Below are 23,973 nucleotides of genomic sequence, written 5' to 3'. Positions count from 1 at the left end.
ATTAAATAAACTAAATTAGGGAGAAAACCCCCCCCCACTAAATTACAGAAAATAAGAAAGAAATTACAATATTTTAAACTAATAACACCTAATCTAATCCCCCTAATAAAATAAAAAAGCCCCCCAAAATAATAAAATTCCCTACCCTACACTAAATTACAAATAGCCCTTAAAAGGGCCTTTTGCGGGGCATTGCCCCAAAGTAATCAGCTCTTTTACCAGCCCTTAAAAGGGCTTTTTGCGGGGCATTGCCCCAAAGTAATTAGCTCTTTTACCTGTAAAAAAAAGAAATACAATACTCCCCCCAACATTAGAACCCACCACCCACACACCCCTACTCTAAAACCCACCCGATCCCTCCTTAAAAAAACCTAACACTACCCCATTGAAGATCACCCTACCTTGAGCCGTCTTCACCCAGCCGGCCACCAATAGGGCAGAAGAGGACATCCAGACCGGCAGAAGTCTTCATCCTATCCGGGCAGAAGAGGACATCCGGACTGGCAGACATCTTCATCCAAGCGGCATCTTCTATCTTCATCCATCCGACGAGGAACGGCTCCATCTTGAAGACCTCCAGCGCGGAACATCCTTCTGGGCCGATGGACTAATGACGAATGAATATTCCTTTAAAGGACGTCATCCAAGATGGCGTCCCTCGAATTCCGATTGGCTGATAGGATTCTGTCAGCCAATCGGAATTAAGGTAGGAAAAATCCAATTGGTTGATTTAATCAGCCAATCGGATTGAAGAAGGTTTACTAAAAGTAAGCAAGAGAATGCAGATTCACTCGACTACTTCCTGTACTATTTATATAACACAGAGTGCCTATACTTCTAAGTGTGGGACCTCCTTACTGGTGGACCCCGCTGACATCTAGGACATCCTAGACCCCCTGACTGGTTCTAAAGAGATATTGTCCCCCCCTGACTTTTTCCTTACCCTTAATCCTTAACTCCCTCCCTCCTCTCCCCAACACCCCGCCCCCCTTTTTTTGCGTTACATTACTTAGGGAATGGGCCCTGGTCTCTCATTTGTTTCTCGAAATACAAAGGACTTAAATGCACCTACTAAAAGGAGTCTATTGCAAACATTTTTCAAAAAAGTCCATAGTGATGTATCCTTTTTGCAGGAACGCACTGGACTTCTACTAAGCTCCCATGTATAAAGTTCAAATAATATCCAGTGGTGTTCAATTCAGTTTACCAGAGAAGAGCAGAGGAGTCTCTATTTTGATATAAAATCAGTAACCAACTTTATGCTCTGGTAAATATATATGCCCCCAGCCAGGGCCAGGTAAAATTCCTGCGCAAAATACTACACCTCATTGAGAGCCTGAGGCAGGGCACTTTGGTTTTGGGAGGAGATTTTAATCTAGTGTGGGATCCACTAACTGACAAAAAAATCCCAAGTGGTAAAACGTTAGATGCTTTTTCCATATCCATGGCCCCTAAATTTCGAAATCTCATACATCAGTCCTCACTGTATGATGTTTGGAGAGCATCGGCCAGACCATCCTGCAAGCTCCCTAACTTTTTATGGAAAGACACGTCCTTCTTACCTGACCTGATGGAAAAAATTGATGAATTTCTAGAGACCAACCCAGTGAATCAGACATCCCATCAAATCAGATGGGCTGCTCTGAAGGCTTATTTAAGAGGCTTTTGTAAAGCCAGGGCGTCGGCCCTGAAAAAAGAACATGGCGCTCCTCTAGGCAAACTGGTTTGTGACTTAAGAGCGAAAGAGAAGCAGAATAAACTGGCCCCTACTCATAGTCTGTCAGAAGATATCCTACACCTAAAGACTCAAATGAAAAATCTGGAACTAGAGAGAATTAGACAGGCATTCTCAAAATTCAAACGTATCATGTACTCCAAGAGTAATAAAGTGGGCTCAATGTTGGCAAGAAAACTAAAAAATCAGGTGGCTGCCTCTAGAATATCCTATATTAATCATAAGGGACAGAGGGTATATGCTATAGGGAAGGCCTTCAGACTTTTACAGACATCTATACAATATCGATTCCTGCGAAAAAAAACAAGGACGGCAATGGTCGCGGACATATCCTCTTTTTTGGGTCGGCTGCAGTTGCCCTCGCTGTCGGAAGAAGACAGGGATAAGCTACTAGAACCTTTCACTGAGACTGAGATAGGACAGGCAATTAAACAATTAAAGAATAATAAAGCACCAGGCCCAGATGGGTTCCCGGGCCAATTCTACAAAAAAACTACACACACAGTTACAAACTATACTATGTCAAGTGTTCAATGAGGTAGGCTCGGAAGGCCAGATCTTAAAAGAATATCTGGAGGCTACTATTATAGCCATCCCTAAACCTGGAAAAGATCCCTCCTATTGCTGTAATTTTAGTTGAACAGCTATATTTTAACAATAAACTGATGACAGTCCCTCAAGTCCTACGCTAACTAACCCTCCACTGTGGTTTCAGTTTGAATGTTTCAGAATACTCAGTTTGCTGAATTCCTGGAAATTCTCAGAACGAAGCCAACACTTACATTCCACTATAGGGCCCTACTAAAAACCACTCTTTAGGCCTTCCTGAACAGATCAAAATGTGGTGCAGGGAGTTCAATTTAGGGATATCGGACCTATACATCAGTAGGGCGGGGACTCTAACGAAGAGAATGATACATTGTGTGACAATATTTAAAGGGTACATAAAGCTACTATTGAGATGGTACAGGGTGCCTAACAGACTGTCCAAAATGTTTGAGGGTTCCTCCCTGGCTTGCTGGAGACAGTGCGGTGGGGAGGGCTCTGATCCTCATACATGGTGGACCTGCCCAAAAAACAGAATTTATGCTTACCTGATAAATTACTTTCTCTTGCGGTGTATCCAGTCCACGGATTCATCCTGTAAGGATGCTGTACCTTTAAGTCTCTCTCCACCCCTTTCTCTCCTAAGCTACTTAACCTCACTTCCTTTAAACAGACATTGCTTGAGTATTTTGTTAATAGTCTAGCTGTATCTTACTCTGGATTTAACAACCTCAAATCAGGCTACCTTTTCATAAGAATTTTGGAACATTTATTCAGTTTCCTTTTTGTTTCAAACAGTGATTTATTTGCTGTTTTCCTCAATTCATTCCTGAGTGATTTCCTGTGCCTATCAGCCTCATTCTGGCTTCTGACCTCCTGTCAGCTTGCTAGGAATCCTGCTTACAAGGAACTTTGTGAATCTACACACATCTCTGAAGCAGCTGGGATATTTGGATAACAAACCTCCATTTAACAGACTGCAATCCTCTTCATTTCAGCTCTCTGTTGTGCATCTATTTGCAAGCCTGAAATCGCAAGTATAACTTTTGTATAAGGAATTACCTGACATTGTTTGCTTGCTTGAACTTTTACTACTATATTTCTGTGCTTTGCTTGAAACAAACATCTTATTCTCACATTCAGATACATTTGTATACATGTTCCTGAACTCTAAAATATTATTCAAAGTGTCTATTGCTAGCTGGGCATATATTTATATTACTTGCTTGTCTCTGCACAGTTTGTTTTCATGTTAAATGAGAACCCTTGCAACACTTAATTAAATCTGCTGATTTTGTTCATTGCTAAGGTTAATAACATTTTTCCTTAGAAGCAAATCTCAGCTACAAAACTACAATTTATAAACACAAGATTTTAACACACATACTGTTAAAACCTTACATAATACTCAAGCCTTAAAAAAGAAAAATGATATATCAAAATGGATCCTAAAGAAATCAGTTCTCAATTTGAAACACTTAATCACAAAATTGATTACTTAGCAAGGGGTTTAACTGAGCTCCAGGCAGAAAATGCAGCACTAAAGAGTGTTCTTAAAGACATAGTAACACCAAAATCAAGTGACCCTCCAGAACCTCACATAAATCCCCCACCCTTGTTCTCTGGCAAGAGGTCTGAATTTAGGGATTTTAAAAATGCCTGTCTGCTTTTTTTTACAATGAAATCTCGCACATATCATTCTGAGAAATTGAAAGTTTATACTACAATATCTTATTTAACTGGTAAACCCAGGGCCTGGGCCAACCGGTTCTTTGAATCAAATAGCCCAATACTTGATTCATTAGATCAATTTTTTACTGCCATGGCAGCACTGTATGAGGATACAAATAAACAAATAAATGCTGAGACTAAATTGCGCTCCCTAAAACAGGGGAAACGCCCAGTTGAGGAGTTTATTACAGACTTTCAAATGTGGGCTGCTGATTTATTATGGAATGACATAAGTTTAAAAAACCAATTTAGACTTGGTCTAAGTGAATCATTAAAGGATGAACTCTCTAGAGTTGGAATGCCAGATACCCTTGAAGACCTGATAAAGCTATCGACTACACTGGACCGCAGGTTGAGGGAACATCGTGCTGAAAAATATTCCACAGATGTGTTTCCTAAAAGACCAGTAAGTCATGTAACTGAAAGATATGCTAACCAGAGTACCCCCATGGAAATTGGCACACTTAAGGGACCTCTGACACAAGAGGAGAAATTAAGGAGGAAATTATCTAACTTATGTCTATATTGTTCCAATAAAGAGCACACAGTCGCCACTTGTCCTATATTGAATCGACACAAGAAGGGTAAAGAAAAAATTATAAATACAATTACTCCCAATGAAATTGAATCTAAACTGACTTTGTCCCTATCTTTACAGTGGGATCACCTACAGGTCAAGACTAATGCTATTATAGACTCAGGAGCTTTTGGTTGTTTTATTGAGGCTGAGTTTGTTAAAAATAATAAAATTCCTTCCATTGCAAAACAAAACCCAATTTTTGTAAAGGTTATTGATGGTACTTTAATTCACAATGGGCCAATAACACACCACACTATACCTCTACTCATATCAACACCTAAAGGTCATACTGAATATATAAGTTTTGACATAATACCCAAATCTATACACACAGTTATACTAGGATACCCCTGGCTTACCAAACATAATCCCACAATTGACTGGTCTAAGAATGATATCCAATTTGTATCCCCATTCTGTAGCACTACCTGTTATCCACATCAGGTTATAGGTAATGTAAACATTGACATCCCATCTGACTACCAAGATTTAAGAGACGTATTTGATATTAAAGAAGCAGAGACTTTACATTAAACCAGGCTCAGAAATCCCATATGGTAAAATATATCCTCTATCTCAAAAACAATTACAACATCTTAGAGAGTATTTAGATGAAAACCTAAAGAAAGGATTTATAGTACCTTCTACCTCACCTGCTGCTGCAGGGATTTTTTTTGTCAGGAATAAGGATCAATCCATAAGAGCAATAATAGATTACAGAGCCCTTAACGCAGTAACAATTAAGAACCGTTACCCTCTACCACTCATCCCCGAACTTCTTGAACGTCTGAATGGCGCTAATATCTATACCAAATTGGATTTAAAAGGCGCATACAATTTGATCAGAATCAAGGAAGGGGATTAGTGGAAAACAGCCTTTAGGACCAGATATGGTCTGTTCGAGTATAAGGTGATGCCATTTGGGCTCTGCAACGCCCCCGGCACATTTCAGCATTTTATAAATGATATTTTTAGGGATCTTACGGATATTTGTGTAGTCATATATCTTGATGACATTTTGATATACTCAAAGAACAAACAAGAACATATAAAACATGTTAGATGGGTACTAACACGTTTACGTGATCATAGATTATTTGCTAAGTTAGAAAAATGCCAATTTCACGTTCATAAAATAAAATTTTTAGGATATATCATCACCCCTGACAAAATACAAATGGACCCAGACAAACTAACAGCAATCACAAATTGGCCAAGACCCTCAACTGTTAAGTCTCTTCAAAGATTTTTGGGTTTCACTAACTTCTACAGAAAATGTATCTTTAATTTCTCAGCTATTATCAAGCCATTGACTAATTTGACAAGAAAGAACATGAGATTTAAATGGAAACCTGAAGCAGAACAAGCCTTTGAATTTCTGAAAAAGAAATTTGTAACTGCACCAATTTTAAATCTCCCAGATCATTCTTGCCAATTTATTGTAGAAGTAGATGCATCAGATTCAGGAATAGGTGCAGTATTGTCTCAAAGAAAAGATGAAAAATCTAGACCACATCCTGTAGCTTTCTATTCAAGAACCCTGTCACCTGCTGAAGTCAACTACTCAATTGGTGACAAAGAATTGTTGGCCGTCAAATCAGCTCTAGAAACTTGGAGGCACATATTAGAAGGAACCTACAAACCATTTATAATTTATACTGATCATAAAAATCTTCAGTATTTAAGAAATAACAAAACGCTTTCCTCCAGACAAGTCAGATGGGCACTATTTCTTGACAGGTTTGACTTCATAATCACCTACAGACCAGGATCCCAAAATGTTAAGGCAGACGCATTATCACGAATTAATGACAATACACAAAGAATAGAAAATACTATAGACCTCATACCGCCAAACAAAATAATAGGAACTTTAGGCTCTCTTGAACAAGAGATATTAAAAGAATTACAAACTGAAGTTCCACTTGATAATGAACATTTGGTAAAGAATATCTCAGGATTATACTACTACCATGATAAACTCTACATTCCACAATCACTTTGCCATGCCATTTTACACCAGTTCCATGATGCACCTATCTCTGGACATTTGGGGATCACAAAGACCAAAGAATTAATTAAAAGACATTTCTGGTGGCCTAAAATAGACCATACAATCCAGGAATATGTCACCACCTGTGCTATATGCGCAAGAAATAAGATTGAAACTAGAAAACCAGTCGGTTATCTAAACCCACTGCCCATACCCGAAAAACCATGGACAACAGTATCAATGGATTTTATTGTTGAATTACCAGATTCAGATACACACAACACTATTTTAGTGGTAGTGGATCATCTGACAAAATTGGCACATTTCATCCCTCTAAAATCCCTACCAAACGCTACAGAAACAGCTGATTCATTTATAAATCAAATAGTACGACTACATGGTATACCCAGTTCAATCATAACAGATCGGGGAACTCAATTTACCTCCCATTTTTGGAAAGCCCTCTGTCACAAACTTAAGATTAACCCTAAATTCTCAACTTCATACCACCCTCAGACAAATGGTCTTACCGAGAGAGTGAACCAGATACTAGAGCAGTATCTTAGATGCTACATCTCCCACCTGCAAGATGATTGGTTAAAATATTTACCTATGGCAGAGTTCTCTTATAATAACTCTATATCTAGTTCAACTAATACAACTCCTTTCTTTGCCACTTATGGTTACCACCCACAAATTATATCTATATCTCAAGCAAACACCAATTCACCTGCAGCAAAAAATTATTCAGACAATCTCAAGGAGGGTTTAATTCTTCTAAAGAAACATTTACAGGATGCCAAAAGAAACCAGAAATATTACTATGACTTAAGGCATAGACCCAGTCCTGATTATAAAATTGGAGATAAGGTTTGGCTCTCAACTAAATATCTGAAACTAGCTATACCATCTAAAAAACTTGGAAATCAATTTATTGGTCCGTTTTCCATCAAACGGATTGTGAACACATCAACTGTTGTATTGGATCTCCCTATTAAGTATAAAGTCCATCCGACTTTTCATGTATCCCTTTTGAAGCCATACCACCCAAACACTAATCCACATCGTGCTAAGATACCTCCACCTCCGGTTCATTTTGAGGATCATGATGAGTTCGAAGTGGAAGCAATTCTTGATTCTCGTATCAACAGAAGAAGAATCGAATACTTAATTAGATGGGAAGGTTATGGACCAGAAGAGGACTCATGGATCCCCGGAGATCAAATTAACGCCCCTGATTTACTCACAGCTTTCCATGAAAGGTACCCTCACAAACCTCGGGTCGAATCCTCGGAGAGGATTCCTTAGGGAGGGGGATCTGTAAGGATGCTGTACCTTTAAGTCTCTCTCCACCCCTTTCTCTCCTAAGCTACTTAACCTCACTTCCTTTAAACAGACATTGCTTGAGTATTGTGTTAATAGTCTAGCTGTATCTTACTCTGGATTTAACAACCTCAAATCTGGCTACCTTTTCATAAGAATTTTGGAACATTTATTCAGTTTCCTTTTTGTTTCAAACTGTGATTTATTTGCTGTTTTCCTCAATTCATTCCTGAGTGATTTCCTGTGCCTATCAGCCTCATTCTGGCTTCTGACCTCCTGTCAGCTTGCTAGGAATCCTGCTTACAAGGAACTTTGTGAATCTACACACATCTCTGAAGCAGCTGGGATATTTGGATAACAAACCTCCATTTAACAGACTGCAATCCTCTTCATTTCAGCTCTCTGTTGTGCATCTATTTGCAAGCCTGAAATCGCAAGTATAACTTTTGTATAAGGAATTACCTGACATTGTTTGCTTGCTTGAACTTTTACTACTATATTTCTGTGCTTTGCTTGAAACAAACATCTTATTCTCACATTCAGATACATTTGTATACATGTTCCTGAACTCTAAAATATTATTCAAAGTGTCTATTGCTAGCTGGGCATATATTTATATTACTTGCTTGTCTCTGCACACAAGAGCTGCTGGTGCAATGCTGAATACGGAGAGCGTATTGCTCTCCGTATTCAGCGAGGTCTGGTGGACCTGATCCGCACTGTCGGATCAGGTCCTCCAGACTTTAGTAAATAGAGGCCATAGACTGAATATAGGTCAGGGGATCAATATAATCATCTGACACAATGGCACGATCTTAACTTAAAAGTTTTCTCTTCCTTATTCCCTCCCAAGTTTGGAGTAGGTTTGTGTGACAGATAATAGTATAAAAATAAACAGAGAAAATCAAGGGCAATATACTTGTTTCATGTTTATGAGGCTGATAGTATGTGACGGGATCTCCCGATAGATACCTAAATATGTACATGTCATAACGGTATACTTGAGAATTGTATATTTTGACTGCATTATGGATGTATTATGCACAAGGTTCTTGACCATTTTGTTGTCTTTTTGTGTATCTTGCTTTGTACTTAATGCATATTGGCTGTACTGTACTTTTAACCTCAATAAAGAAAGTTTAAAATAAAAAAAATAAAAAAACTACTTAGCTTTCTCATTGTAAGGACTGAGGCAAGTTATTACATAACCTGCCAGAAAGGGTTGGGGTTCAATTGCCGTTCAGGCTAACATCAGTAGTGAAATATGTACTGGGGCACATAGGAAACAGCTGCCCCCAGCCAGTGTTTTATTTTCTTACTATTCCTGTGTGATCAGGTTTCCCTCTTCCTGCATGAATTGAATGAGAAAGTGCATTAGTAGCATCAGACAAAAATGACAATCCAGCTGCGGGTGAGGCTTTAGAACTAGTTGAAAGAAATATTGCATCAAATGAAATGAAGTTTTGAAGGAGTGGCTTAAGTGATGTACATAGGGGGAAATCATGGCAGAGAGGAGAAGTTAGGATTGCAGAGGTAAATTTAAACTCAGAAAGTTAGTTTATTTGGAACAGTTTCTTTTTTAGTAATAATCTGTCAGTTTTTTGTAGAAGTTTGATGGAGAGCTGATCCTAAACTGTGACTTAAAGGGACAGTATACACCAACATTTTTCTTATTTAAAAAAATAGATAATCCCTTTATTACCCTTCCCAGTTTTTGCATAACCAACACAGTTATACTAATATACTTTTTACCTCTGTGATTACATTGTATCTAAGCCTCTGCAGACAGCCTCCTTATCTAAGTGCTTTTGACAGACATGCAATGTAGTCAATAAGTGAAGACTCCTAAATAACTTCACGGGAGTGAGCACAATGTTATCTATATGACACACATGAACTAACACTGTCTAACTGTGAAAAACGTTCAAAATGCTCTGAGCTAAGAGGCAGTTTTCAACGGTTTAGAAATCAGTTTGAGCCTAGCTAGGTTTAGTTTTTCAAAAATACCACCAAGGGAACAAAGCAAATTTGATGATAAAAGTATTTTTTTGCATGCCCTATCTGAATCATGCAAGTTTAGTTTTGACTTTACTGTCCCTTTAACTGTATTGCTACATATTTTGTCAGCTTATTTTCTTAACTCTTTGTGGTTATATGATAAACTGGGGAAGCTATCTGACACCTACATACTATGTCAATAAATCTGTAAAGCTACTGCTACTTATTCTAACAGTTTATAGTATTTAACCCTCTGCATGACACAGAAGACACGGGGGCCTATTTAAGAACTTGCATGTGGATCATGTCCGCTGCACATCGATAAATGCCAACATCATACGCTCTCGGCATTTATCATTGCACCAGCAGTTCTTGTGAACTGCTGGTGCAATACCGCCCCCTGCAGATTCGTGGCCAATTGGCCGCTAGCAGGGGGTGTCAATCAACCTGATCATATTGGATTGGGTTGATTTCCAGTGAGCAGGCGGACAGGTAATGGAGCAGCGGTCTTTAGACCGTTGCTTCATAACTTGTGTTTCTGGCGAGCCAAACACGGGGTATCAAGCTCCATACGGAGCTTGATAAATAGGCCCCATGGTATTAATTGAATTAGATCTGCTAGACACAGGGATAATTTAATTTAGTTTAATAGAGTGTTTTTGTTTACCTGCTTTAGGTCCAAAACTTCAATTGAATTCAGATACTTTAAAATAAAAATCTTGTTTTCTTTGTGTGCATTTTTTTTTTTTATAATTGTTTTTATTAGAAGATCAATTCAAGGCATACAAATGAGAAGTGTCAGTACAAAGAAAACAGATAATACACAGCAATATAACTTCAATAGTATATAGCACAGATATATTAGAAAGTGTGCACATCACATGCTAATATGACAAGTAGTACATTTTGAGCTCTCTTCCATTGAGTCGTTAAAAATGGAGCCGTAAGCTACCGAAGCGGCCGACAGCTAAAAGTAATTTACGGCTCCATTTTAGTACCAGGTTTCCATTGAAATATTTTGTGGATAGCGTGCAGTCGCAAGTTAATGTTGTGTTAACGCTTCCATCTGATGTCGGATTTCTTGAAAATCAATTAGTTGCTAAGGTAACCCGACCTTACACTATAGAATTTACGTTTAACGTCCGTGCTCCTTACCGGTGATCACCTCTCAAGAAAAATAAAGAAACACTTATCCATATTTTTAATAATCAAATACTATTTTCTAATATAATTATATTTAACACTTCATAAATATAAGTAATATTTATTGTTGCCCTAGGCATAGGTCTAGTTTGCATTCTGTAGATATGTTCTTGCATATATTATTATATTTAAATATATACTGATATTTCTATTACAATATAAGTTCAACTATTTCTATACATGAGACAACAATATTACTTATAACAATTTATTTCTACATTAAAACACTTGCATTATTTGCAAGTTTTATAATTTCAATAGAAAATAGGTCTCAAAAAGCACAATTTTCCTCTTTTACACCTAGTTGAGCTGGGGGTAATATTTCTCAATGTATCGACAGCCTCCGACAGTGTATTAACGGTTTGCGCTTTCATTGGAAACCTGGTATAATTTATTGATTAACGGCTTCTTTTACTTTCTATGGGACGCGAAGATCTTTTCGGCAGCCGAAGTCCGGCTGCCGATATTGAGGTATAACGCGCCATTGGAAACAGTCGATAAACGATATTGCTTCCGACAGCATATTTATCGGTTTGCGAGTGCACGCAAACTGAATTACGTCTCAATGGAAGCGAGGCCTTTGTCTTTACGTGAGTTGCCTATCTAGTTGTATACCTGCAGACTGACTTATGAGGCCACTCTTGGACCTCTCAGCAAAATGAAAATTGTGAGGTTATGTCAGGTATTCCTTAACAGTAAAGGACCACTCATGGGTCCCCAATGTTGAACTTCTTTTGTTTTTGTTTTTATTAAATATATACATGTGGCTCCCCTGGTGTATAATTGGAATATAAATTGGGTGAAACAAGGGAAGGGGAGTTATGGGATAATAGGAATATTACTATTTATACCCAAACTTACATACTGTTTGTAGTCCAATTAAAGATAGAAAATAATCTCCCTGTAGTAAAATGGATCAGTCACTCTTGGGCTGTAGGGATATTAAACAGAGGGATTTAGGTATTCTAAAGAAAACTGGGGATGGCTTACATTAATGTTATTTAGTTAGTAGGCCCAGATAGCCATTATAAGCAATTAAAAGAGGATGCGAGTATAGAGCACTAAGTACTATCACACGCCGTGGAAAAATATGGTGCACATGGAACGGACACATTTACTATTAGTTGTGGGATTTGTACGTTACAGCTGAGATTTTAATAAACGTGCATAGTGTCATCCACAGATGGGAGATAAGTGGTATGGCCCTTTGCTATGACACAGACCGCTGAGCTAAGTGACAATGTTGAGTGCAGGTGTAGAATAAGTACTCTCACTAGTAGCCAACATGCTCAATCTCTGAGAATATCTAAGTTAAGGGAGGAGGTTTAAAATATTAGGCTATAACCTGGCTAGAACATTACTAAAATTAGGGATGAACAAGTTTATAGCTATGATACATCGTACATAATATAAATTGGTAGGTCAGTATACATAAACAGATATAAATATAAACACATTTTGTCCTTTGATGAAAGATAGCCTGTGCTGTATAGCTCCTTTCTTACATGGGAAGACTATAACAAACCAACCTAAAGTTATAGGCATATAAGCGACTACAGGCAAACTTGAGGTGAGAAAAACACATAAACTAATAACCTAACATGGAACAAAGAGCGGCCTGAACATGAGGTCTGCTAAAGTTGGAGTCCGTTCTGTCGGCAATCAGCCTCCTGGGCCCCTAGCCGAAGGCCGCTTGCAAATGATGGTGCAGGGGGGAAACCTCCCCTGGTCCCATAAGGCTCTCCACATAATTAGAAGAAAAAAGGCTAGTACCTCAGTCGGCAGAATGGGTCTCGGGTGTCCATGAAAAAGAATGCCTCCAGCTTGAGACAAAGTTCCAGTGGAGAAGGCATTTGCGTTTGAAGCGGGCATCGGATCAAGTGGTCCAGCAATCAGATCCCTGCTCCTATACCAACTTCGGCCAAGCGATTCTAGGAAGTGCTGCTCAGTACCGGGGTCGGTCTCTGCAGAGGTGGAGATCGCAATATCCCCGGTTTCCTCAGATCCAGCGGCTGCAATATCACAGAGGTCTCCAGATATTCCGGTCCTGGGTAAGGGTGGAGGTGTAACGGACCAAGCGGCACACGCCACGCTGTCACTTTGAATATCAGGTTCTGCCCCGACTCCTTCCAAGCATACACACGCACTTATGTTTAAATCGTTTAGCTGCTGTAGCATCTTAGGCTGTTCCAGAATACGTGTACGGTGCTGTGCAGCTTCTATTATCAAACAGAGCTCCTTTTCTAGTGTTATAAAATGAGCATCAAGCATTTCTAAAACGTCAGTCTCCCATTTGTCAAGGGATTCCATTTTGCGCTGCCGACAGTAGGGTTTCTGTTCAGATATCAATAGGTATTAGTTTCAAAGATCAGGTTAGTCTGCTGTCTGGGGATAAATAGCAACGTGTTATGAGCTGCAAAAGTTGTCAGTGACTCTGCACTGCTTTACCCCGCGTACAAGATACCGGGGGGGGTGTTGAGTGCCTCTCACGTAGGAGTCTGCCTTAGGCCTTAACGCTCTGGATCGGTCACCAAGGGTGGAAGTCCCAATAATGTGGTATCATTCGATTCAGCTTGATAAGTGGGTTTTAATTATCAGGTTGAGGAAGATGGATAGTCCTCTTAGACATCAACAACAGGCATATCATTAATGTCTCACTCAGAGCAACCGATATTGCAACCATTGAAGGTGCTGCCCAGAGACTCGCCCCCTTGTGTGCATTTTTTTATTAAATTTATTTTTAGCTTACCCCTGTAGATGCTTCTCACATTGTTTACTATAATATGCAGAGCCACCAGTTATTACAGTTAGACATGTGCGCTTTGTTTCAAACAAATTCGGCCGAATTTTGGCCAATTTGGATGCATCCAAATTTCCGAATGTGCACATCCCAAAAAATTCAGAGAACTAATAAATTTCACCTAGATTACGAGTTTTCAGTAGGAGGGGTGCGTGCTAACGAGCAGTTTTCCCTCACCGCTCACCTACAGACAACGCTGGTATTACAGGTTTTTAGAATCCCGGCGTTAGCCGCAGAAAAGTGAGCGGAGAGCAAAATTTTGCTCCACATCTCACCTCAATACCAGCGCTGCTTACGTTAGCGGGGAGCAGGTAAAACGTGCTCGTGCACGATTTCCCCATAGGAATCAATGGGGGAGAGCCGGCTGAAAAAAAAAACCTAACACCTGCAAAAAAGCAGCGTAAAGCTCCTAACGCAGCCCTATTGATTCCTATGGGGAAAATACATTTATGTCTACACCTAACACCCTAACATGAACCCCGAGTCTAAACACCCCTAATATTACACTTATTAACCCCTAATCTGCTGCCCCCGACATCGGTGACACCTGCATTATATTATTGACCTCTAATCTGCCGCTCCGGACACCGCTACCACCTACATTATAATTATTAACCCCTAATCTGCTGCCCCCAACATCGCCGACACCTACATTATATTTATTAACCCCTAATCTGACGCCCCCAATGTCACGGCCACCTACCTACACTTATTAACCACTAATCTGCCATCCCCAAAGTCGCCACCACTATAATAAAGTTCTTAACCCCTAAACCTAAGCCTAACCCTATAACACCCCCTAACTTAAATATAATTTAAATAAATCTAAATAAAATATATATGTCACGAATACCAGACGGCTAAGGCTACCCTCCACCCCCTACAACCTCACCCCTGTTGTTTCTCAGTGGTTTTGGGCTCCTCCGAGCAACCAAAATCTCTGGAAGCTTTTGGTTGCATGGTTTTTGTCACAGATACCAGGCTGCAAGGGTTAAACCCCTACCCCCTATAACCTCACCCCTGTTGTTATGTAGTCTAGGTGTGAAGTGTCTTTCTGTTATTGTGTGAGTCATCCATTGTCCTTTTGTAAGTCAGGATGTGATTAGAATCTTGTTTAACTAACCATTGTCTGATGTTTGTCTCATTGTATAATATTTGTTTCTATTTGTGTAGTAACTACCCCCATTTGTTGTGTGAGTCATCCATTGTCCTTTTGTAAGTCAGGATGTGATTAGAATCTTGTTTAACTAACCATTGTCTGATGTTTGTCTCATTGTATAATATTTGTTTCTATTTGTGTAGTAACTACCCCCATTTGTTGGAAATGTATAAAAGCTGTGTTTTCTGTGCAATAAAGCAGTTCTTATTTCACATGAATGCTAGTCTGTCTAGTTATTTGGGTGGGCTCCTGCTAAAATCACTTTCCTAGGGGCTACATAGCAGCCTGTTCCAGGCAGAGAAAGGACCCTCAGGTAGAGCTACACAGTCTGGGTAGCTGGAGTCTGCCACAGGGTTGGACCCTGAATACTGGTGCTGTCGAGCATTAGGGGTGGCTACAGGCTGTGGTCACTTGCCAGCTACATAGCTGCAGTTGGCAGGGAGGAAGCAGGACCCGTTTGGCGGAGCTACCCAGTCGGGGTAGCCGGGGGTATCCGTCACAAACTACAATTAACTAAATTATTCCTATTTAAAACTAAATACTTACCTATAAAATAAACCCTAAGATAGCTACAATATAACTAATAGTTACATTGTAGCTACCTTAGGGTTTATTTTTATTTTACATGCAACTTTGTATTTATTTTAACTAGGGAGAATAGTTATTAAATAGTTATTAACTATTTAATAGCTACCTAGTTAAAATAAAGTCAAATTTACCTGTAAAATAAAACCTAACCTATGTTACAATTATACCTAACACTACACTATAATTAAATTAATTACATAAACTAAATACAAAATACAATACTTCCTGTGCAGCTGTTACTGGGGCCATTCTCCCCTTTTTTATGGTTGTTACCAGCGTGAGAAGGGAATCTTTGGAACGTTTGAAAAGCATTCAGTGTGGATTTTGGCGATTCTGTGAACATCTATATGAATGTGCTGCTACATACCTCATATGTTTGAGGGTGAAGTTTGTAAGTGTACATCTTGCTGAATGTTTATTTATTAATAAAGTGGAACTTTTTATAATCTACACTTAGATTGGTTTTGTTCCCCCGGCTGTGCTCCACTCCTTTTCTGTATCTACAGATTTTTTTCCTGCAACCACTTTTCATGGAGATCACACCAGTGATTGGAAGGGAGCTGCACAGTGGACATACGAGAAACGAATGCTCTAAAAGAAAGACACAAGTATTTGTTTGCTAACACAATATGCTTTAGAGACTGTGCTTTTTATTGTGTTTTAACATTTGAATGAACTTTTAGCACATTGTATATTCGACCACTTGTTTTCTTACTGTGATTACAGGGTTGGTATTTGTTTTTTATGTTTGGATATCTTTTATATCAATAGCTATTTTATATATGTTGTGGCGCTACCTGACTAGTGTATTATTACATTAGTGTAGATAAATACAATTAATTACAATTTTAAAAATTATAAAATAATTACAAGTTTTTTAAACTAATTACACCTAATCTAATCCCCCTAATAAAATAAAAAGCCCCACAAAATAATAAAAAGCCCTACCCTATACTAAATTACAAATAGCTATTAAAACGGCCTTTTGCTGGGCATTGCCCCAAAGTAATCAGCTCTTTTACCTTTAAAAAAAAGTACAATACCCCCCCAACATTAAAACACACCACCCACACACCCAATCCTACTCTAAAACCCACCCAATACCCCCTTAATAAAACCTAACACTAACCCCTTGAAGATCACCCTACCTTGAGAAGTCTTCACCTAACCAGGCCAAAGTCCTCAACAAAGCCGGATGAAGTGCTCCTCCAGACGGACAGAAGTCTTCATCCAAGCTGGGAAGAAGAGGTCCTCCAGACGGCAGAAGTCTTCATCCAGACGGCATCTTCTATCTTCATCCATCCGGCGTGGACCGGCTCCATCTTCAGGACATCCAACGCGGAGCATCCTCTTCAAACCAAGTCCAACTATCAGCCAAATGGAATTAAGGTAGAAAAAATCCTATTGGCTGATGCAATCAGCCAATAGGATTGAGCTCACATTCTATTGGCTGATCCAATCAGCCAATAGAATTCCCGCTCAATCCTATTGGCTGATTGGGTCAGCCAATAGGATTGAACTTCAATACACTGAAAATAGCATGCCAGTAAAGAGGTGATTTTGATTTCTGCTGTATCTGATTCATGACAGTTTCAAGTTAGGCGGGCAATCACTTTGAGCTATCAGTTTAAGATTATATTGAATCAAACATCAATTCTAATTTTAAAATCCTTATCTAAAATATTACATTGTATGTCCTAATGTCAGCATCAATGTTTATCTTTAATACTAATTTCACATATACATACTTTCAAAGTATAAAACACAATGTAACAAATGGCACAAACAAGTTCTGATGAGGGATCAATTACACAAGTATTGTCGTATATGTTGTGTATTTATTTCATTTTTATCTCTATATCTATTAGTGAGACAAGTTTGGGGCAAAACTTTGCACCAAATATGTAGAAATAATATTTTCTCTTTGATTTGAAATGAGAGACAAAGTTGTAGCATAATCCATCATTAGTAATGTGTTTTTCATTTGTATCCCTATATCTACTAGTGCACCAAATGTGGAGAAATAATATTGTTTGATTTAGAAAGGGTATGCAGGTGAAACTCGAAAAATTAGAATATCGTGCAAAAGTTCATTTATTTCACTAATGCAACTTAAAAGGTGAAACTAATATATGAGAGAGACTCATTACATGCAAAGCAAGATAGTCCAAGCTGTGATTTGTCATAATTGTGATGATTATGGCTTACAGCTCATGAAAACCCCAAATCCACAATCTCAGAAAATTAGAATATTGTGAAAAGGTGCAATATTCTAGGCTCAAAGTGTCCCACTCTAATGAGCTAATTAAGCCATAACATCTGCAAAGGGTTCCTGAGCCTTTAAATGGTCTCTCAGTCTGGTTCAGTAAGAATCACAATTATGGGAAAGACTGCTGACCTGACAGTTGTGCAGAAAACCATCATTGACACCCTCCATAAGGAGGGAATGCCTCAAAAGGTAATTGCAAAAGAAGTTGGATGTTCCCAAAGTGCTGTATCAAAGCACATTAATAGAAAGTTATGTGGAAGGGAAAAGTGTGGAAGACAAAGGTGCACAAGCAGCAGGGATGACTGCAGCCTAGAGAGGATTGTCAGGAAAAGGACATTCAAAAGTGTTGGGGACTTTCACAAGGAGTGGACTGAGGCTGGAGTCAGTGCATCAAGATACACCACACACAGACGGATCCTGGACATGGGCTTCAAATGTCGTATTCCTCTTGTCAAGCCACTCCTGAACAACAAAAAACGTCAGAAGCGTCTTACCTGGGCTAAAGAAAAACAGACCTGGGCATCTATTTATCAAGCCGTCAACTTACTTGCATTCAATGGCACCAATTTGCTCGCCTAAGATCGCTTAACATCGCTGCCGCGGACCTGAATACGTTCTTCAAAATGACCAAAATGACCAAAAAAGCTGTCAAAAAAACGCGCACCAAGTACGGTGCGATGAGCAGCGGAGTGTTGTTAACTAACTGCTCTTCGGCTTTTTCACAGCTTTATTGGTACCCTGTCACTAAACACCCACACTATACTATACTGTTTACCCCCTATACCGCTGCTCCCGGACCCCGCCGCGACTCTAATAAATGTATTAACCCCTAAACCGCCGCTCACGGACCCCGCCACAACTAAATAAAGTGTTTAACCTCTAAACTGCCGCTCCCGGAGCCCACCGCCACCTACATTATACTTATTAACCCCTAATCTTCCGCCCCTACACCGCCGCCACCTACATTATACTTATTAACCCCTAATCTGCCGCCCCCCTACACCGCCGCCACCTACATTATACTTATTAACCTCTAATCTGCCGCCCCCTACACCGCCGCCACCTACATTATACTTATTAACCCCCTAATCTGCCCCCCCTACACTGCCGCCACCTACCTACATTTATTAACCCTTAATCTGCCACCCCCAACTTCGCCGCCACTATATTAATTTTATTAACCCCTAAACCTAAGTCTAACCCTAACCCTAACACCCCCTAACTTAAATATAATTTAAATAAATCTAAATTAATATTCCTATCATTAAATAAATTATTCCTATTTAAAACTAAATACTTACCTAAGCTAGCTACAATATAACTAATAGTTACATTGTAGCTATCTTAGCTTATTTATTTTAACTAGGTATAATAGCTATTAAATAGTTATTAAATACAAATATACCTGTAAAATAGAACCTAACCTAAGTTACAATTACACCTAACACTACACTACAATTAAATTAATTCCCTAAACTAAATACAATTAAATACAATTAAAGAAAATAATAAACAAATTACAGGATTTTTAAACTAATTATACCTAATTTAATACCCCTAACAAAATAAAAAAGCCTCCCCAAATTAAAAAAAAGCCCTACCCTACACTAAATTACAAATAGCCCTTGAAAGGGCCTTTTGCATGGCATTGCCCCAAAGTAAACAAACAAAGAGAACAGGAGACAAGATACAGTCCCAGACTGTCTGGGTCGGCTCGTATAATATAAAGTATAGCCGATATTTGCGGAGGAGCCCTTAGCCAAAATACAGGAAGTAAGAGTGTAAATAATGCAGACAGCTAAAATGTGTCAAGGGGCTTACCATGTAACCGTTCAGTTCTTAACACTGGATACTGCCCTTGCTTGACCGTTGGAGAAAAGCTGCCGTCAAACACTTCTGTAATGAAGAGTCCCCGGACACTCAAGAAATTTCCTTTCCGCCTAAGGACACAACCGGCTTGTACCGGGTCCTCTATGAAAAGCGGATGATGTCACCGGTGCTTCTCCCTTCTGTAGCGTACTTCTTTCAGGTATTCCTGCCTCTTTACCCTCAAACGAGTCGGATAATCAAACAGCCGCTCGCTGTACCGCCAAGCCGTGGGCGTGTAGTGGGTACGGCGTGCTCCACCAATCCTGAAAGGCAATCTGTAGGGGACGGTCTGTGCATCCAATAGGAACTTCTATAACAGGATCCTGGCTAAAGGGCTCTACTCCCAGCAGGGGTAGACGAGCTCAATAGCTGACAGAAATGAACATAAATTGAAAAAAGAACGCTGAGCAAGTCCTTTAGTAAAACTTAACATTTATTTCACCCTTGTGGGCATAGTTAAAACACTCCATAGTCACTCCACCACATAAGAACAATTCAAAAAGTTAGAATACAGCTGTGTTTAAGCATACGCGTTTCAGCAGAAGCCGTAGTCATAGCCTAACTAATCTCAAGGGGGTTTGATCTTAAATGCCCCACAAAACACAGCCATTGGTTAAAACAGATTAAAAGAACAGCTGTATTAACTTAATTATAATGTGTTGAAAGAATTAACCCTTATCTGTAATTATAACAACAAACACCCTCATATCTGATCATGTGTACATACATCATATTAATACCTACATATCTTTACAAATACATAATAAAGTGTTGAACTATTAAATATAACATATAACATTGTATTTGACTGTGTAGTTATTTAGTCATGTACACTTCTTATTCTGAAAAAGAATATACTATGTCAATACTGTCAATGGGGAAAAAGGTGTGTGTAACCATTGGAAATTTTGGTGGTGCTAGACAGAGACAGCTACATTCAGGAAGCCATACGTCAGTTATATAACACACAAAACTATAGAGTCTTGCCTTCAGACCCCACAAAGCTTTTTCAAAAGAAACTATCACATTTGATAGATGAGGCCCTCGAGAAGGGCTTCATGGATAAAGAGACAGCAGATTATCTATATGTCTCAAATCCTGTTGTTCCAATATTTCATCACCTCCCTAAGGTCCATAAATCCTTAGAGGAGGTGAGGAGCCGCCCAATAGTGAGTGGGATTGGCTCCTTATTGGAACATTTATCACAATGGCTTGATGCTATATTGAGACCTTTTGTGGTGTCTTTGAAGAGTTATCTAAAAGACACAAAACATATCCTAAAGTTGGTAGGTGAAGTCAGATGGAACTGATTCCTGGCTTACTGTGGATGTAGCAGCACTGTATTCCTCTATACCCCACCAAAGAGGTATAGAGGCTATTTGTTTTTTTCTGAGAGTGTACTCTGAATATACCCCTGATTTCAGGAGTTTATCTTGGAAGTGACCCTATTTCTTTTGTCCCATAATTTCTTTAGGTTTGAGGGAGTTTTTTATCTCCAGATATGTGGGACAGCAATGGGGGCCAAGTTTGCCCCCTCATATGCCAACCTATTTTTAGGTTGGTGGGAGCTGTACCACATATATGGAGACGAAAACCCCTACCGTCACTGTATCTCTTTTTATAAGAGGTACATTGACGACCTTATATTTATCTTTAGAGGTGACCTACATGAAGCAAAGAACTTTGTTGATTGGCTGAATGCCAATGATTTGAATTTGGTTTTCACTTTTGAATTCCATAAAGAATACATCAATTATTTGGATGTCACCTTAAAGGCTGATTCCTTGTGCAAAGTGCAGACGGATGTATATAGGAAACCTATTGCGGGAAATTCCCTCTTGCATGCAAAATCATGCCATCCTGATTTTGTCCCTTATGCAGTAGCAAAGGGGCAACATATTCGCCTTAAGAGAAACTGCAGTAAACCTAGTCAATATTTTGACAGGGCAAAAGAACTGGATGTGAGACTTAAACAAAGGGGTTATCCTGACCGAGTCATCAATAAAGCCAGCAGAGAAGTGGCAGCTATTAATCGTGATCTTCTTTTGAGTGACAACAATGATAAGAATAAAAACAAGAGTAAATTTGGTGGTGTTACTTTTGTCACGGGACATAGCAGTCAATATAAGCAGATATGTGGTATCGTTAAGAAGCATTTCAAATTATTGAATGCTGATGATAAACTTGTTCCAACTGTTGATCAAGGTGTGAGGTGTTCATTCAGGCGAGGAATGACTATAGGGAATATGATCTCCCCATCAGATCTGCCCCCTGTGTCAGATACACAGAGCTCATGGTTAACCCATGTGGGAATGTACAAGTGTGGCAGAAACAAGTGTAAACCATGTGACTATGTGACACTTTCTAAAACTTTTAAATCAGAAATTACACAAGAAAGTTTTGACATTAAATTCTGTCTCAACTGTAACTCTTCCTATGTTGTTTATCTTATTACTTGCGTCACGTGCAGACGGCAGTATGTAGGACAAACTACGAGAGATGTTGGGTCGCGTATTAGAGAGCACTTCTCCACGATCACAATAGGTAAATCCTCTACTTCACTTGTCCAGCATTTTGCCGTCTGCCATGATAAAAGTTTAGATACATTTAGATGGCAGGTAATTGACAAGGTCAAACTTCCCAAGAGAGGAGGGGACAAAAACAAGATCCTCAGTAGGATTGAAATGTTTTGGATTTTTAGACTTGAAACCAGAGTGCCAAAGGGCTTTAACTCTGAATATGATTTGATAAATCACTGGCAAGTCTAATACCTTTCTATCTTACAAATACATATCCATATAGATTATATATAAATCATACTTATAAGCCCAGGGTCTAACATCTCTAGATTATTGCATCCTTATTACTCTAAGGGTAGCCCCTTTATTCTTGATTTATATACAAAGGTTATATCTCAGCATCTTAAGTAGAATGTGGGATTACTACACTGCAGGGATATTTAATATCCTACCATGAGGTATCATATTGCAGTAGGAGGAAAGAGTGCAGACCTCTGACATGAAAGTTATTATCACTCTAACTTTCATGTTTATATCTATATCCCTACTCTGATCTCAGAAATTCACCACCACCGAACTTTTATCATCACTATGTTTATTAGGTTGATTATACCTGGCCTACAGTATCTGTATAGAGAGATTTTAGTGGTCAGTCCTTATATCTCTAGATTAGGAAATAGTGAGATCGATTCCAATATAAATCCTTAATTTATATTTGCATTTTATCCTTCCTTAATTTTGATGCAGTAGAGTATTACTGGTTTCAAATATATATATACTTTTGTTTGGTTTGTTATTTTTATCTCAATATAACCAATCCTTTTAAATCTATTTACATCAGTCAAGGCGTATCCTACCCACTAAGGTTATCTTTGTCCCAAGGATACAGTAATTTGCTATATTTAATTTATCTAGTTTGTCTAGATTATATACAGCTCACAGTGTAGTGTAAGGATAGCCTAGTGGTTAGAGCTCCAGCTTTCAGCCTATATGGTTGAGAGTTCGATTCCATACATCTACACTGCACAAGTAAATTGACATTTGAAATTGATATTTATATTGTGTATTTAATACTTTGTCGGTCTAATATAATTGGGTATAATTTTGTGGCTTAACCGTTATGTTAGGATATACATTTTTTCCAATGGTTACACACACCTTTTTCCCCATTGACAGTATTGACATAGTATATTCTTTTTCAGAATAAGAAGTGTACATGACTAAATAACTACACAGTCAAATACAATGTTATATGTTATATTTAATAGTTCAACACTTTATTATGTATTTGTAAAGATATGTAGGTATTAATATGATGTATGTACACATGATCAGATATGAGGGTGTTTGTTGTTATAATTACAGATAAGGGTTAATTCTTTCAACACATTATATTTAAGTTAATACAGCTGTTCTTTTTTAACCAATGGCTGTGTTTTGTGGGGCATTTAAGATCAAACCCCTTTGAGATTAGTTAGGCTATGACTACGGCTTCTGCTGAAACGCGTATGCTTAAACACAGCTGTATTCTAACTTTTTGAATTGTTCTTATGTGGTGGAGTGACTATGGAGTGTTTTAACTATGCCCACAAGGGTGAAATAAATGTTAAGTTTTACTAAAGGACTTGCTCAGCGTTCTTTTTTCAATTTATGTTCATTT

This window comes from Bombina bombina, chromosome 1 (assembly GCF_027579735.1).
Source record: "Bombina bombina isolate aBomBom1 chromosome 1, aBomBom1.pri, whole genome shotgun sequence".
Lineage (NCBI taxonomy): Eukaryota > Metazoa > Chordata > Amphibia > Anura > Bombinatoridae > Bombina > Bombina bombina.
This window is presented reverse-complemented; position numbering follows the sequence as displayed.